General features: G+C 35.5%; 1 protein-coding gene across 1 annotated transcript in view; it reads left to right on the top strand.

The window, feature by feature from the left end:
- LOC110261667 (glutamate decarboxylase 1-like) overlaps positions 1-17,832 on the top strand; it is a 161,398-nt gene that overhangs the window by 31,537 nt on the left and 112,029 nt on the right. The window contains exon 2 of the mRNA XM_084977346.1: positions 7,320-7,367. The gene's annotated coding sequence lies outside the window, so the exon portion shown is untranslated. The remainder of the gene's footprint in view (positions 1-7,319; positions 7,368-17,832) is intronic.

Raw genomic sequence — 17,832 nt, 5'->3', positions numbered from 1 at the left:
CTCCAGTCCCATGGGGCTCCTGCACACAAGCCTTACTGGATTTCAGTGCCAGATGCTCCATGGCATGGGGATTTGACATAGGGCTCAGAACTCTCACTCCTGTAGGTGAGTCTCTGTGATACAATTACTTTGCACTCTGTGGGCTTCCCACCCAGGAGGTATGTGGTTGCTTATATCATGTACTTGACCCTCCTACCTCTTTTTTTTTTTTTTTTTTTTTGGCTTTTTGCCATTTCTTGGGCCGCTCCCGCGGCATATGGAGGTTCCCAGGCTAGGGGTTGAATCGGAGCTGTAGCCGCCAGCCTACGCCAGAGTCACAGCAACGTGGGATCCGAGCCACATCTGCAACCTACACCACAGCTCACAGCAACGCCGGATCCTTAACCCACTGAGCAAAGCCAGGGACCGAACCGCAACCTCATGGTTCCTAGTCGGATTCGTTAACCACTGCACCACAATGGGAACTCCAACCCTCCTACCTCTTGATGTGGCCTCCTCTTTGTCTTCTGGAGTGGGATATCTTTTTGAAAGTTTCCATTCCATTTGGTTGAAGGTTGTTCAGAATTTGGTTGGAATTTTGTTGTTTTTATGAGAGAAGTTAAGCTCCAGTCCTATTCCACCATCTTAATCCTGTCTCCTAAGTGCTTGTAAATTGAAAGGCACTTCTGCCATTTCCTGTTCCAACTTTTCTGTTAATCAATAATCTGTTTGGATATTATAGTTGAACTTCTACTTAAGTAAAATCATAATAAATAAATATTGCCATAAAAGAGCATTCCTCCATTTCTGATTCTACAAATTTGTTTTTTCTCATATAGTGTGCCTCTGAAGGTATTTGTGTCCTTTCCCTGCTTTTGATTATATCTGATGATATAAAGTTGATAGTTTTGTATAGTATTATCCATCAGGATCTTGGCTGTTCAATGACTTTAAGAGATTGCAAAATAACTAACTTCTGTTTACCTTAGTTTGTCTAATATTGTAAAGAAGAGAAGCAGAAATATCATGTTACAGTGAAGTTATAAGAATATATCCATAAAGAATATTATGGATATTATACTGGATGCCACAGCATGCCATAGGCCAGCACATGGAGTAGCTCATCATCACGTGTCAGGTGCCATCTCCAGGTCCAGTTAGATGGGCCCAGGGCAGAGTGATACAATGTAGGTTTCCATGCTCTTAAGTTTGGCGGCCTGGACAACCTCATGTAAAGAGATGGTTGTAGGTGATGCACTGTGGATGATGCCCAGGAGAGACATCCTGGTCACAGTCTCTGCTCTGCCCTCTTTCAGTAGTTGCACAGCTTGTCAAAGAGCCAAGGAAAGGGAGATTTGCCTCTCTTTGAGCTATTGTTTAAATAATAAGCAGCCTAACTCTGGTAGTCTACTTTGAAGTTTCAATAATAACCCAAGTGCAAGAAACTCAAGTCAGGTTAAATCTCAGCAAATTATGATCCTGGGGGCTAGATCATTTACCTTGTGCCATCAGCCATTTCTCTTTCTTAGGGAGTTTGGTTTCATGCTATTAAATAAATGTCTATACCTACAAAATGGATTACAACTAAGATTCCTGTTGACCTTTACACTCTTGAATTCTTTTTAGAAGAAAGAGCCAAAGTGTGGCAAGATAATGTAAACCTTTTAAGTGCCAACTTATTAAGAGGTGAAATAAGTCTGCAAAAATCAGTCTGTCTTAAAAATAGCTGTAATATAGTAAACAAAACTTAATCAAAATGATAACTTAAAAAATTGTGGTGCTAATGAAATATTCAGTATCTTCTTTAACTTCAGTAAGCCATACCCTTTGGCCAGTTAGTTCAGGTTAGTACCTTCTAAAACACTTTCCAAATAGCTATTAAATTTTTAAGAGGATATGTTCTTTAGCTTAAAATGTATATAACAAGAAGTTTCTTATAGAAGGAGTGTTTTCTTTCTAGACTCAATTAGGTTGTCTTTTGTTGGTATGTTATTTGTTGTGGAAGATAGAAAATACGGCTGGTAATCATCTGCAAAGATGAACTAGGGCCCAAGATATGTGGGCAGCAGTGGATTCTGAGGGAACCTGCTGCAAATCTACTTGAAATATTTCGGATATGGAGTAGATTTGCTTTCCACACCTACCCAGGTTAACCACCTTGAAACATTTTTAATAGATTTTTAACAGACATCTTTCTGTTCAATGTAGGTATAGCCCTGAGACTGACTTGATCACTGAAAAAGCAATAGTAATTTTTCAGCCGAAGAGGTCTTCCAGAGACACAGTGTCCCAAAATTTTAGTTCAGCTTCAAACTGTAACACTGGAAGCAGAAATGCTACAAACATTAAGGAAAAAAAAATCATTTGAAACATCAATTATTTTTATTTTATACCTATTTATTTTTGTGAATTTTCAATAACAATATTTATGATGTTTTTTCAATCAGTGTTTGCAATCTTTAAAAGGAAGGACTAAAATAAAAATTTAAATGAAGAACCAAATACAGATCAAAAGTATTTGCTTCCTCTCAAAATGGATAAATAAAAAAATGAGACTCTGAAATTAATTAGAATGATGAGTCAGCACAATTTACCAGAAAGTATTTAGCTTACCAATTATTCTAATAATTTTCATCTGGTTGAAATTTATTACATAATACAGTATCTTCTGGTGTTTTGGGTTAGGTCTAGGCAGGCTTGAATGGGTGAATTTAGGCAAATATTCATAAAATTTAGAGAAAAAACTAAGTCTATTATAAGAAATTAAGGGAAGGTTACATGATATCATCTACTGCAACTATCTGAGTCTTCTTAAGCCATTGATTCATTCATTCATTGACTCATTCACTATCTCCTGTCTATGATAAGCTAGGCATTGTGTTAACAGCTTCAGGAGGAAGTTAAGTAAATAAGTTATATTCCTTTCTTTCAAGATATTCTTATACAGATAAAGAATAATTACCTGAAGATGTGAACTCTATTCACATAGATATGATTTAAGGTCAGGTTGTTGGTAGGTAAACAGAACTAGATAATAGGATTAGAGAGAAAATGACATGTAATTATTCATATAATTTGCAATATGATGATTTCTTAGATGTGAAAAGTGTGAGGAGGAAGGAGTCAGGGAGGAATCCATGTTTCTCTCTTGGTCTACAGGATGATTGGAGGTTCCATCACCCTACAAGTGTAGCAGCCAATTTGAGAAGAGATGATTAATTCAGATTTGGACATGTTAAGTTTGATGTGTCTATGTGTCATTCTTAACAGGTAGAGAGGTACATAAGCTAGTTAATTCTGTGTCTATATAGAGGTGAAGTCTGTGATACAGATTTGAGAGCTGATAGTGTGGTGATTTAATCCTATAGATTTTATAAATTGAGAGAACTAGTATGGAGATGATAAAAACAGGTGATCATGTATTCATTTAGCTGCCAGAATATTGACTGGGTCAAGGATAGCATGATATGTGAACAAATTATTGCAACTTATTTTGAAGACATTAGGGCAGCCAAAAAGTTTCCCAAGTCAGTGTACAACAGGTCAATACCATGGTGATTTATGCTCTAAATTTCCTGAGATGCAAAACAGGATATGCCTAGACGATGTTGCATCATCTATGTTATTTGAATTAGATTTCAAAATTTCATGTCAGCTTGAAAACTCAAAAGTGATCTTAAATGGTAATTTCTTTTAAAACCAGGTTTTTCATTCTTTTATTCGACATATCTATTTAATATTTGCATTTCCCACCTTGATGCATTAACTTTTCTGTCATTATATGCACCATCATTTTGCATGTTGATATAATTATTAGTTAATGGACTGAGAAAAAACTAAGTATTTCTGAACAAGTCGATGATAGTCAACTGTGTATGGAGTTCTTATGCAAAAGCATTTCAATGAGTTGTTTTAGATTTTAACATATAATAAATGTTGGGCATTTGGACTCTTTATAGAAAACTTTTATTAAACTGTATGAGGGGAAAATACATTGGTTTTATTCATTGTTTGCCTTACTCTCCTTTGATTTTTTAACAGCCCCTCCAGTATTGAACAAAAGACATCTTAACTTTTTTGTTTTTAGATTAGTGCTTCAAATTTAATTATCCTTTACAAATGTGATAAACTTACAATCTTCTAAAGCAAGTACATTACTCTATTTATAGATTTTCTGTCTGGTTTAATCAGTGGGATGTTGTATAAACAAGATGATTCTAACACTAGACTCAAGAACCTCTAACAAGATTAATAACAGATTTTAGGTCTCTGGCAATTAAATAATATTCTTTGGCATCAGTTGCCCCTCACACATTTCCAGTAAACAATGCCATTCAATGTGAATTCTATTGCTATAGGCTATCTGACTCATTTAACTTTAAAGTTTAGAACTTTAGAAATATACCACTCTGTAACTAGGTTGTTGTGGTTATTCAGAGCTTTTCAAATGGGGAAGTTTCCATATACAAGATTATAATATTAAACAAGTTTTCCTTCTTTCAAAATAAAGGGTATATTGAATGTTTATATAGTCATTAATCTTTTAACCTCTGCATACTCATTGGCTATAAAATAATTGAAGGATTTTTTTAGCAACAACAAACATGCATGAATGTCTTAATCATCTTTCTATTGTACCTCGATTGTCCTAAGCCTTTCATTCCTCTATCACTCCATAAATTTTTATTTATGTATAATTGGAAGGACTGAATTTTCTATGAAAATAAAACTTGGTCACAACATATTTGATGGTTCTCAGGAGTGTAAGTAGTTGAATAGTCTCACAGTCCTGGTTTGATTTATTATTTTCCATAGTAAAGCCTTGACCTCTATTAAGGATCTAATAATCACTGGTACAGAAGCAGGCAACTAAAATGAACAAATAACACTCCATATATATGATCATTGCTAGATTCTATTGGGTCTACAGTGTTCGGCACATTTTCAAAAAGATATTTTAGTACCAAGGAAGGCGTGAAACCATTTTAACTAGCCATTAGGGGGACCACACCAAGTTTCATCATCAGAGCTTGATTATTATTGCATGACGAAATTTAACAATTATTAAAAATTAATTTTTTTCTGAAAGTCTATGCATTTATTTATTCTATCAGTCAAAAAGTTCATTAAGTACCTTGTTGTAGTTTGCTAAGGCTGCCCTAAAAAAGTACTATAGACTGGGAAACTCAAACAGCAGACATTTATTTTCTCACAATTTTGCAGGCTGCAAGGCCAAATTCAATGTGTCTATAGGACTGTTTGTTTCTGAGGCCTCTTTCCTTGACTTGTTAGATAGTCATCCTCTTCCTGTGTCTTTACCTGTTTTTCCTTCTGTAAGTGTCTTACACAGTTTTCTTCTTCTTGTAAGGACACTAGTCATGTTGAATTAAGGCCCATCCTAATGACTTTGTTTTAACTTAATTACTTATTTAAAAGTCCTGTGTTCAAATACAGTCACATTCAAAGGTATTGGAATTAGGACTTCAAAAATGTGTATTTGGGGGAGTTCCCGTTGTGGCGCAGTAGTTAATGAATCTGACTAGGAACCATGAGGTTGCGGGTACGATCCCTGCCCTTTCTCAGTGGGTTAACGATTCGGCATTGCCGTGAGCTGTGGTGTAGGTTGCAGACGCGGCTCGGATCCTGCGTTGCTGTGGCTCTGGCATAGGCTGGCAGCTAGAGCTCTGATTAGACCCTAGCCTGGGAACCTCCATATGCCGCGGGAGCGGCCCAAGAAATGGCAGAAAAAAAAAAAAAAAGTGTGCATTTGTGGGGGGGAACACAAATCAGCTTATAATAGTACCTCCTAGCATTTGGCACTGGACTATCTGTTAATAGTCAAATACTTAATTTTTAATTTAACCAGGGCTATAGTAGGTGCTGAGGATGCAGTAAAACCAAAACAAATAATATTCTAGTGGATAGTGTGAATCAGTGCTACCCAGAATTCACTGTTTCTCTTTATTTTAAATTCCAAAGGCATGCAAATCAATATGGGAAAATTTGGAGAGAATTTATAAGCAAATCAGTGATTGATTGTAATGAAGGAATAGCCATTCCTGGGCTGTTGGAAACTTCTAAATTTCTTATTGTTTCCTGGTAGTACAAACTACTAGTTTTGAGTCAATGTAAAATAATATTGAAGATTAATAAAGATATCTTTTAAAAAATTTTATAAAAATGGTTTTTATTTTTTCCATTATAGCTGATTTACAGTGTTCTGTCAATTTCTACTGTACAGCAAGATGACCCAGTCACACATACATGTAAACATTCTTTTTTTTTCACATTATCATGCTCCATCATAAGTGACTAGATATAGTTCCCTGTGCTATACAGCAGGATCTCATTGCTTATTTTGCATCTACTAACCCCCAATTCCCAGTCCATCCTACTCCCTCCACCTTTTCCTTGGCAACCACAAGTCTGTTCTCCATGTCCATGATTTTCTCTTCTGTCTGTGGAAAGGTTCATTTGTGTTGTGTATTAGATTCCAGAGGTAAGTGATATCATACAGTATTTGTCTTCTCCTTCTGACTTACTTCACTCAGTATGAGAGTCTCTAGTTCCATCCATGTTGCTGCAAATAGCATTCTTTTGTTCTTTTTTATGGCTGAGTAGTAATAAAGATATATTATTGATTTAGCTACTGTACAAATGTAATGCATGAGGTACTTGGCAGAATTTAAGAACTGAACTCTGGTTTTGTTAAAATTGTATTTCCTTAAAATGTGTATTTTATTACTAGTGACAGGCTTGAAAAAAAAAAAAAAACTACCATGAATATACTGCTATTGTCACAGAGCCAACATTTTTTGTTTTTTGCTTTTTTTGTTTTCTGTATCTCATTTATATATAAAATGCTAATGAAATGTGTGAATTTCAAGCAGAAGCTCAGATATTTGTGTGTGTCTATATTTGTATAACTATTTATGTAAATTTATTTTTATATCATAAGCTCTCATGTCCCCTCATTATTGACAAAATTGAGAAGTTGTGTATAAATGAAAACAAACCAGGGATTCATTAGTTATTTTCACTAAAGAATTCAATCCTATTCAAAGGCTACCTATTCTTTTCAGGGTCCTCTACCTTCTAACCTCTCTAGTTTGGGCTCTAAATTCTCTCATGCACTTATTCAGTTGTCATGCTGTGTTAATGGGACAAAAATAGCTCTCTTTTAAGCCTTATTTGGCTGACACTACACTGACACTGACTGCTGGTATCCTAATCCCCTCTCCTGAGCAGGAAGGATGTTTGAAGCTCAAGCCAGCAGTGACTGAGTCCCTCTTAGTGGCAGATCAGGCCAACTTTCTTTTCTTTTCTTTTTTTTTTTTCAGGCCAACCTTTTGATGTGGACCCTCCTTTGTTGAGTAACCTTCTGATTGGTAAGTCCATAGTCATTTACAGCTCATCATTTTGTCTACCTGCAAACTCCCCCAATTTTGGGAGTCTTTTTTTCTCATTTCAGGGATTCTATTTCTCTCCTTCATCATGTCTTCATTCATATAGCTTGGGAATGGCAGGTGACAGTTGAGTGAAGGAAAGCAGTTAACCTGTTAGTAAGATCTGGAAAGGTTGTGTGGCTCCCACTTGTCTGAAACTCTGTTTAGAAAGTGAATACTTGACCCTTTTCTGTCCCCAGTGTTTGGTTCAAGTTCCAAAGAAGCAGGAAATGTTCCACTTGGTCTTAGATTATTGGGCATTTATTTTGTTATTGAATTTCCTTTACCAGGCATATTTGACATAGTAAAAGTGTATCTGGGTTTGTGGATTTGTATCAAATCTGGAACAACTGTTCTATCAGTAGAAACATAATGTTCTCTTGATCAAGTAGTTTGAGGTTTCAATACTTGATCGTGTCCTGGAAATGCAATATAATTTAAATAAATAAGTCAATGTCCTGACCCATGATCTTGTAATTCTTCACATATTTATTGACAGATGATGAATTGGAAGGAAGATTAGAAATGGATTGTGAAATCACTGAAAAAGGAACATCTCTATTAAATTTGAAAGGTGTATTTTTTTTTTTTTTTTTTTTTTTTTTTTTTTACTGAAGACCTTTAAGGAAAAGATTCTTTAACTGGTCAGAGTATGCTTTTATCTTATTTTGGTCTGCATATCAGGCTGTTCTTTGGTCAGAAAAATGACATAAAGGACATTCTCTGGGGTTTGTTTTCCAAATACTAGTTTTAAGTCAATAAAATTATAGCCTAATAATGTTTTTTTCTAAGAATCTCATAGATCTTCATTGCACAAAGGAATTCATATTTCCACTGTGTTATGAAGAGGACAAAAATAATTTAGCTGGAAAAGCACAGTCTAAGAATTTATTGCATTGGGAAAATAAAATAAAATAAAATAAAATAATTTATTGCAAATTGAAATTAAATCTACTTTATAACCACCAAAGACATAGTTAGGAATGTTACTTGCTTAACTATCTGATGAAAGCACTGGTTTATAAGAGAAACAAAAATATAGAGCTGAAAAACTCAACCATTCATTTTCTGCCTTTTGATCTTATATTAGAGGATATATATATAGATTACCCTGACCCCAATATGCATTATAAATATAAATGAATGAGACAATCAAAATGTTAGATTGCCGAGACCAGCTTAGCAGGTTGGGGCTGAAGAACTGCCGTGAAACTTAAGGAAAAAAGTTAACATAAAACAAGACACAGAGATATTTATTTTAGGTAAATGTGGGAACCGGGGGACTCAAGGTCTCAGGGGCCAAGAGCACTGCCTCAAGAAACCACACTGCTTTTATTGTGCTCTTTAGGATTATGTCAAGTGAGGAGGGGGCTATAGGTCGAGGATATAGGGTTTTTTTTATTATTATTTTATGTTCTTTTATTATTTTGAAAGTCACATAGCTGGTAGATGGTTAAGCTTTTACTCTGACCTTTAGGCATTTAACGATCATTAGCATTTGAGGAAGTTTGGCCTTAGCTATCTATGCATAGCATTCCAGAGAATCCTCACTGTGCTTCCACTAATGGCATGCCTATCTGAAGCAACCCCTTGTGCCTAGGTTTGCACCTTGGTTCTCCTTGCTAATGCATATTCTGCTAAGGACCTCTCATAAACCACTTGGGGACATGAGGTTCCTCTTTCTCTTATTCTTTAGAGGACATATCATGCTTGTGCAAACATGTGCCAATCTGCACAGGTCTGGCGTGCCTAGGTGCCTAGACCAACGCCTTATGTCCTCATTCAGCTGACCCTATGAATAACTTATGCCTTTAGGTCTTTTTTTCTTAAGTTTAAGTCATTTACCAGCACTGTGACTGTTTTTCAAGCAGGAAGATTGGGTAAAGTAAAGTAGAACAAAATGGAGTTTTCAGCATAGAAGCTAAGAAAATATTGTAGAAACATGTCTCGTGACATTAGATCATAAAAAAACTGAAATTAATAACTACTTAATATAATGCCATCGTTAAAAACACATAGCTTATTTTTATCATTGCTTTTTAGAAAGCATCTATCTATAGTACTAGGGTTTGAATTACCGGTGTTATCTATTACTTATTAAGTTTCCTGACCAACTCATATAGCTCTTTGGATTTCATTAGTTAAGATCATTTTAAGTATTTCCCCTAATGATTCTTTGTTAACAAAAAATTGATAAATTTGTGAATAAATTCTTTTTTGTTTTGAGCAGTACATCCTCACTAGACTATGACAAAAATGACTTAAGGGATTGTGTTATTCATGGCCTCATCATTAAAAATTCTATGACTTTGGGCAAGGCACAATTTATCTAAGCCTTTTCCTCATCTGCAAATTGAGAAGACTAAACTACTTAGGAGGTTATTGTGAGGCTCAACTATAATGTATGTGTGTTGGGCTGCACCCTGCAGACCTACTGGTTCTATACTCGCCCTGCCTTGAGATGGAAGAAAGAGCCCAGGGTCAGCATCAAAGGCATCAGTGGTTTAGTGGATGAGAAGTCTTACATGTCTGAAGCAAAGTGGTCCTAAAGCAACACCCCCAATGTGAAGGGCAGAAAGCAGGCAGGACAAGGCAGCAGCAATCTTCACTCTCAGGGGAATAAGATTACCAGTTATAGGGTGAATTGAAGGCAGACTGGCTTATCAGTTACCAGGGAAACTAGCAGAGGGGCAGTCCCTGTTATACCCCAGGGCTAAGTATCTTCAAAGGGCAGAGGGCTTCCCTTTGATAAACTGTGTAGGGGAGCCATTCTGACCTGAAGATTAGAATAATCGCTTCCTGAAGCTGGGAGGCAAACATGTAGGTTGTACTGGTTAGGCTCTATGATTAAGAGGGAGGGTGTAGGTGACTGCCAAGCTGGTTGAATAGGGGCAGGGTTTGTACAGACAGCAAAACAGCTGTCTTGAATGACCTGACTATGCTATGTGATGGTCCGTTTCCAATCACAAATCATTCTATGAGTGGTTGCTTTTCTTAACATATGTTAGTACCTTTAAGGTAGCATGGGGTTCCCTCTCACTTATCTTCAGAAGGTCTGTCTTAAAGCTATGGCAAGTCAGAAGGCATTTCTGAACCAGACTTTGCCATTTGTGTGACATTTTATGTGGTATTTGGTCTCTAAGACTGGTTCTTTCCACATTTAAGCCAATGTACTTTTCCATTTGCTCTCAATGGGAAAATGAAATGGGTAGTTTCTCAATTATATACTGAATCCTATAAATGTAGGTAGTTAACATGAATATTTGTGATGCAAAGCTTTAGGTTTAAAAATTTTTTTAAATCTCAATATTTGTTTCATATTGCTATCTCCGTCGTTATACTTATTAATTGATGAGTTAATAAAAGGTAAACCACATTTCAGCTCTATAAAATGTCTTATTTATAGTCATATTTTAATAAATTTATAAAAATTTAATAAATTGAGTATGCCATTTTATATTTTACCGGAAAAATGGTAAATTGCTATAGTTAGAACTGCCAAATGAAATGTTTGTGATGGGAAAAAATAAAAATAGTAAGAGAATAATCTTTTAGATGAAAAGTCAGAGGGAAGAAAATTCCCAATACATATCAAGCTTCTTTATTATTAAATCTATGAAAATAGTTGAATTGTAAGGAAATAGAATTCAGATATTCAAGTTGTTTACAATTTTTTTTAAATAGACTTCATTTTTTAGAGCATTAATTTCTTTTTTTACAAAAATACCATATCCTTAAAAGTTTGCCATCATGAAATATCAACAAAGGGTATTAAGATTTTGTTTCATGTGGCAATGTGACAGGTATACAGAGAAATAAATTATCTGAATGTTTCTTCACTTTTGACTGTGTGGCATAGTTTTAGGACTTACAAGAGCAAGGAAATTTGGAATAAAAACTATTACTTAGTGTCTCTAGTCTAGAGAACTGCATTATATAGAGCATAGTCTTCTGGGTTATCTGAATCCAATTCTATGGGGGATCTGAACCTTTTGTCAACTTCATGCAATTTTAGAACTCTAAGTTGTGGATAAGTGATAGCAGTACAAACAATTCTCATTTATAAACATGCATATTGATTCTGTCTGATGGAGTTTCAGTATACTTCCTTCCCTTGTGGAAGAAGCCGATTTTGAGGTCATTTATAAATTCACTTCCTTTACTCCTGATCTATATTATACCTGTGTCTGTTCTTTGGATTCTCCTTTGAATTGATTTTAGCATCTGTCTTATTCCCTCATTAATAATGAGTCAACAAAGTCTTTAATATATGTTTTATAGTTACATGAAAGTCATGATTTTACCTTTGAAAATTTCCTCTTGATGCAGAATACAAAAATAATTCAGTGCAAGTCATATTAACGGGCACGTAGTAATTCATCCCCTCATACACCTCCTGGGAATTTATTCTGTAGAAGATTTTTAAAAATTGAATTAATCTTTTATTTGATGTCATTGGTGATTATATGTACTTCCATAGTCACCTTGATAGTCAATGAACAGTGATGTTCTGGTTAAGAAATATTTTTTAAGGACAGCTTTGGCTGTTGGAAAGTATTATATCAAGCCAAAATCTTCATGCAATTTTTAGCAATTGGTTCTAGTTCTATTTCTTGTGCCACACATTATTAATATAATCCTTTTCCTATATAATTGTACTTCAAATATAGAAAATAGTTATATTCACTGTTAGCCTTTTTTTTCCTCTTGGGAAAAATCTCATCTCCTGAGCTCTTTAGCCTTCTTGAGATGAATTCTAATATGGTTTAGAATCCTTTACTTATCTTAGGCACTCTGATATGGCACTACTTCACAATAGACTAAGTCTAGAAATGTACATTAAAGATTCATAAGTAATTTTGGCAATAATGTCTCTATTTTTTTTCATGTAGAGATAAAACCACAGCATGTGATTCTGCTCATCTATAGTTTCTGTACACAACAGTTAAAGTTTTTATATTCTTCAGGCTTATATTTACTACCATTCAAGTTCATATATTAAACTTAGCTCACTATTTCAATCTCTTAAGAATGTTCTAGATCATTACTCTTTCTTTTTTATTTAGCCATTCTTCCAACATTTTTAAAATGTCTATTTGATGTCTTTGCACTGCTATTAGGGACAACAAAGATAAGCACTTAACTGATCTCTTATTTTGAAGTTTGTGGGAGGCAGGCATTTAAAAATGAATTATTAGAAACTAGAATCTTAAATGCTTAAATAAAGCAATGTTGCCGTTCGAGCATAGTGTTATTCTGCTTTTTGTCTAACAAAAATGGCTATTGCATTTTCTTACCAGGTTTGTACATAGTATGTACACATTTATGTACAAGATTATGTACAAGTTTAAGAGTAAACATACTTTTGAGGGACCACATGTTGTGCATTTAGGGATCTATAAGTCTGGACTTGAATGAAAAAAGAAAATTGAAGAAAATTTCCTGAAAATATTGATATTTCAAGAATCATTTAACTAGAACAAGGGAAAGAGTTGCTTCAATAAAATGTAGCCTAATTAGCTCCTTATTCATCAACTTATTTGAACCAACAATATCAGAATATGCTAATATGACTTAGCATTCAAATACTGGAATCCTAGCTCCTTTTACTTCACTTTCTCCTTTGTAGGCCACCATTGAAAAATCCAATTTGAGGTAAATAGAAAAGGTGACTTGAATAAGATGTCGCTTGGTATGGGCCCAATTTATTTTTTCCTATTTGGATTAGCAACTGAAAACATAGTTTCTGAAGAAGTATGTCATGGTAACACTGTGCAGGCAATTTTTATACTCTTTTCCCAACCTACAAATGTTGTTTGAAAAATATATGTGGTACTTTACTGTCCTCTAATATAATTCAAGTTTATTCATGCTACTCGGCTTTGAGCACAAATTTTTTTTTTTAACCAATTTTCCATTTATTTTCTTGTACCAGAAAGGGCAATTACTGTTATTTTCCTTTATAGTCTTTTATTTTATATCTTATATTTTGGCATTTGTACCATTTTCTTAAGATTTGCATCTTCCTACCTCAAGTACAAATTAAAGCACTTAGGGATTTGTTAAATATTTTCCTAATGCATGTGTCTTAGCTCAGGCTACCATAACAAAATACCATACACTGGGTGGTTTAAACATCAGAAATTAATTTTTTCCACAGTTCTGGAGGCTGGAAGTATAACCTCAGAGTGTCAAGCTGTTTTGTTCTGGGAGAGCTCTTTTCCAGGCTTGCAGATGGCCACTTTCCTGCTGGGTTGTCAGATGGCCTTTCCTTGGAGAATATATATGGAGAGAAAGAGAGTGATCTTTCTCTGGTCCTCTTCTTTTTTTTTTTTTTTAATTTTATTTATTTATTTTCATTTTTTAATGATTTTTATTTTTTCCATTATAGTTGTTTACAGTGTTCTGTCAATTTTCTACTGTACAGCAAAGTGACCCAGTCACATGTGTGTGTGTATTCTTTTTTTTTCACATTATCCTCCATCATGTTCGATCACAAGTGACTAGATATAGTTCCCTGTGCTATAAGGCCACCAATCCTATTGAATTAGGACCCTACTCTTATGACTTCATCAAACCTTGATTACTTGCTAAAAGCCCTGTTTCCAACATTGGTGATGAGGGCTTCAATCCATGAATTTTCCTTTTGTAAGACTCATGGTATCACAGGTTGAGAGTATGCACACATTTGATCACTATCTCAGCTCACTGTCTCCACAACAGTTTAACACATTCATGTCAAGATTTTAAAGGACTCAATTCTTTTTCTATGCAACAGTAAACAACAGCTGTCATTAGGTTAACTGCAGCCTAATACATTGGAACAGGCTAGTGCAGGATTAAGGGAACTCTGTTAGAATCCTAGCTCTGTCACTTGCTAGCCAAGTACCATCAGTTAAGGGAGAAGGTTAAATGAGTTAATATAAGTTCAGGGCTTTAGACAGTACCTGGTACCCAGAAAATATTCTATAGGTGTGAGCTTTGGTTATCATTAACATCACATTCATCAATTTCTGTAGGCTAATCCTCCCTATTTCTTTGTCATTTCTATTTGACACGAATAAGAACTTCTTTAGTATTCTAGTCACTGACTTCTGGAGGCTTTGTAGTTTGTATTATTCTCAGGATACACTGTCCCAGAACTGAAAAGGCAATAGTGTATTTCATAGGACAGCTAGAAATTCAGAATTTTTCAACCACAAAACATTAACAGCTCAAGGGGAAAAAGTTATTTATGTGGTTTCTCCTGATTTTATTTAATTTTCCCAAAAAATCTTATCACTGAAATGAAATAGAAACAATGGTTTTTAAATATTGACTTTGGGGACCAGATCTTATCACTTATTTTGTATATTTAAACTGTTGTTTTAATGAGAAACTTGTGATATCACTTAGGTGGTAGTTTTAAGAAAATCCGATCAATTAATTTTAAAACAAGCATTAAATATTACAGCTATATGTCTTGGCTTAGTAATAACTCAATATCTGAGTGTTGAGGTATATAATTCCTTTGGACTCATCAGAATGTAAGGTCCATAAGAACAGCGATTTTTCTGCTTTCTTAACTGCTATATTTTCACTGCTTGTCACAGTGTCTGGAACACACTGTGACTTCAGTAAATAGTTATCAAATGATTGAGTGGCTGATAGTTCACTGTAAGGGTAGTTATGTGCCCAAACCTATGACATATTCTGGAGATATAAAGAATACATAATCTTGGCTCATGGGGGCACAGTTCAATGGGAAAGAAAAAAATGGGAAAAGTAAACAGGCACAATTCAAAAATAACTTGTGAGGTATGGATTAGGTGCAATAAAATCACAATAGAAATCATCTGCTGAAAGGGGGTAGAGGAAGTCAGGAAATGATTAAAAGAAAAATTGATGGTTTAGTGGAATGTTGAAAGATGTGTGAAATATATCAGTGTGCAGGGGTCTGGAGATGTTTTGAGTGGAAAATAAGTCAATGTAAAATGAATAAATAATAAACCCTGGAAATATAAAGCTAGTAGGCTCTGAGGAGCTTCATGTACCATAATAAAGAGTTTGAACTTTATTTCATAAGTAAGACATTGAAACATTTAAACAAGATGTTTTTAGAAAGGTCACTGTAGCTACAGAGTAGATAGTGGAATATATAAGTCCTGAAACTGTGTATCTGCTCAGAAGTATAATGAGATATTCTAATCCTCAAATCATATGTTTCAACTAGGGTGGTCAGAGGAGAGCAGCAAGTGAGGGGTATTTTGCTATTAAGGAAGGGATTCAGATGCTAGAATGAAAAGGATTGCACAAGACAACTGAAACATAAGGAGGCTCTAGAATGACTCCGAGATTTTTTGATTTAGGCAACTGAGTGGAGGGGCATGTCAACAACCATAAATAAAAACAAAACCCAAGAGGGCAAATTTAGTGTGGAAGTTGGATGATAACAGGGTCGGTTTGGCTGAGTTAAAATACTGGTGGAAAATCCTGAATATAAGACTGAGATTCAGGAGTTCCTGTTGTGGCTCAGCAGAAATGAAACTGACTAATATCCATGAGGACGCAGGTTTGATCCCTGGCCTCGGTCAGTGGGTTAAGGATCTGGCATTGCTGTGAGCTGTGGTATGGGTCACAGACACGGCTCGGATCTGGTGTTGCTGTGGCTGTGGTGTAGGCTGGCAGCTGCAGCTCTGATTCTACTCCTAGCCAGGGAACTTCCATATACCACAAGTTTGGACCTAAAAAAGACAAAAAAAAAAAAAAAAAAAAAAAAAAAGATTGAGGTTTAGAAGAGACAAAAACTTGAATATTCAAAAATCTAGGTAAGTAGAAAGGCCTGTATCTAGATGAGAATGTCTTTGAAATGTGGGAAGGGCTTGGAGGCAAAGATAAAACCTTGTGGAAAACCAGGTTAATTTTGCTAAATGTGGTGGGTAAGTAGGCAAAACTGTGGATTGGATAGAGAGGTAGAGGAAAGACCAGGAAGAGATGGCATGGTGAGAGGTAGGATGCAAGAGGTGGCAAAAAGTCCGAGGCATTGGAGAAATCAAGTGAGATGAGGATCGCCATGTCTATTGTGTTGTGCTTGCAAAGTGACCCTGGGGACTCCAGCAAGAATAGTGTAATGAGGGTGGGAGCTAATTGCTGTGGCCTGGTTGGGAATGATGATACATAGGCAGAAAGACTATACCTTTAAGAAGTTTGGTTGTGTCTGGAAGACAAGGAGAGATAGGGGCTTTGGTAATAATTTCTGAGCCCTTGGATACAGCCTTTCTGAAAGATGAGCCCTAATTCTGGATGAGTTAGTAATAAAAATGTATGAATTCTCTCTTCTGATTTTAATCTGAGTTGAGCACAGGAATAAGAATAGGGATTTGTAGAGATCAAAGGGAAGAAAAGCAGAGGCAAGAATAAGGATGGAACATTTAGGGGCAAGAAAGTGAAATAACCTCAATCCATGTGGAATCTATTTGGAGACCCACGATCGGTCTAGATTATAGAATCTCTTGAAAAAAGGGCAAAACTACAGGGACAAAGTATTTGTCTATTTTACTAACTCAACAAATCCTCAGGGAATGAACAAATATGGAATCTGGTGTTTTTGGGTGCAGTGAGTGGGGGCAGTAGTTTTACTTTGTAAGAAGTATGGTGAAGAAAGTTCAGCTTCAAAAATGTTCAACCTGAGATCACTATCTGATACCCAAGAAAAATACCTACTAGACAGGTAGAAAACTGGCTGAATTGTAAGAAGTCATACCTGGAGAAGAAAGATGAATCCACGTGAAGAGAGGAACCCTCTCAGTTAGAAGTTGGGTTGCTAGATTTTTCAAATAAAAATATAGGATAGGAGTTCCCGTTCTGGCTCAGTGGTTCACAAATCCGACTAGGAACCATGAGGTTGTGGGTTCGATCCCTGGCCTTGCTCAATGGGTTAAGGATCTGGCATTGCCCTGAGCTGTGGTTACGCTGCAGACAGCTCGGATCTGGTGTTGCTGTGACTGTGGTGTAGGCTGGTGGCTACTGCTCCGATTAGATTCCTAGCCTGGGAACCTCCATATGCCACGGGTGCAGCACTAGAAAAAAGACAAAAACAAAAGCAAAAACCAAAAAAAAAAAAAAAAAAAAAAGGACAAATTGTTGAATTTGAATTTCAGATAAACTACAAACAATTTTTAGCAAAAGGATGTTCCATGCAATATTTGGTAGCCCCAGATAGAAAATATAAAGATAGAAGGAGATACAGGTCATCTACATTTATAAATTTACGCTGTATTTCTGGACTTGGGGACTCTCCTATGTCAATTCCTAAAAAATGTTTGTAACAGAGAAAAAAAATGGAGGTGACAGGAGTGTTAAGTCAGTCATTCTCTAAAAGGTTATTTTGAAATAAGAGAGGAGAAAAAGGTGCAGTTGTTCTTTGTCA

Source organism: Sus scrofa, chromosome 1 (genome assembly GCF_054392235.1).
Source record: "Sus scrofa isolate SSC_HxYL_T2T_F1_AM1 chromosome 1, Sscrofa_HxYL_maternal_Yorkshire_Landrace_v2.0, whole genome shotgun sequence".
Taxonomy (NCBI): Eukaryota; Metazoa; Chordata; class Mammalia; order Artiodactyla; family Suidae; genus Sus; species Sus scrofa.
The sequence above is the reverse complement of the archived record's forward strand: the minus strand, read 5'-3'. Positions and strand labels throughout refer to the sequence as shown.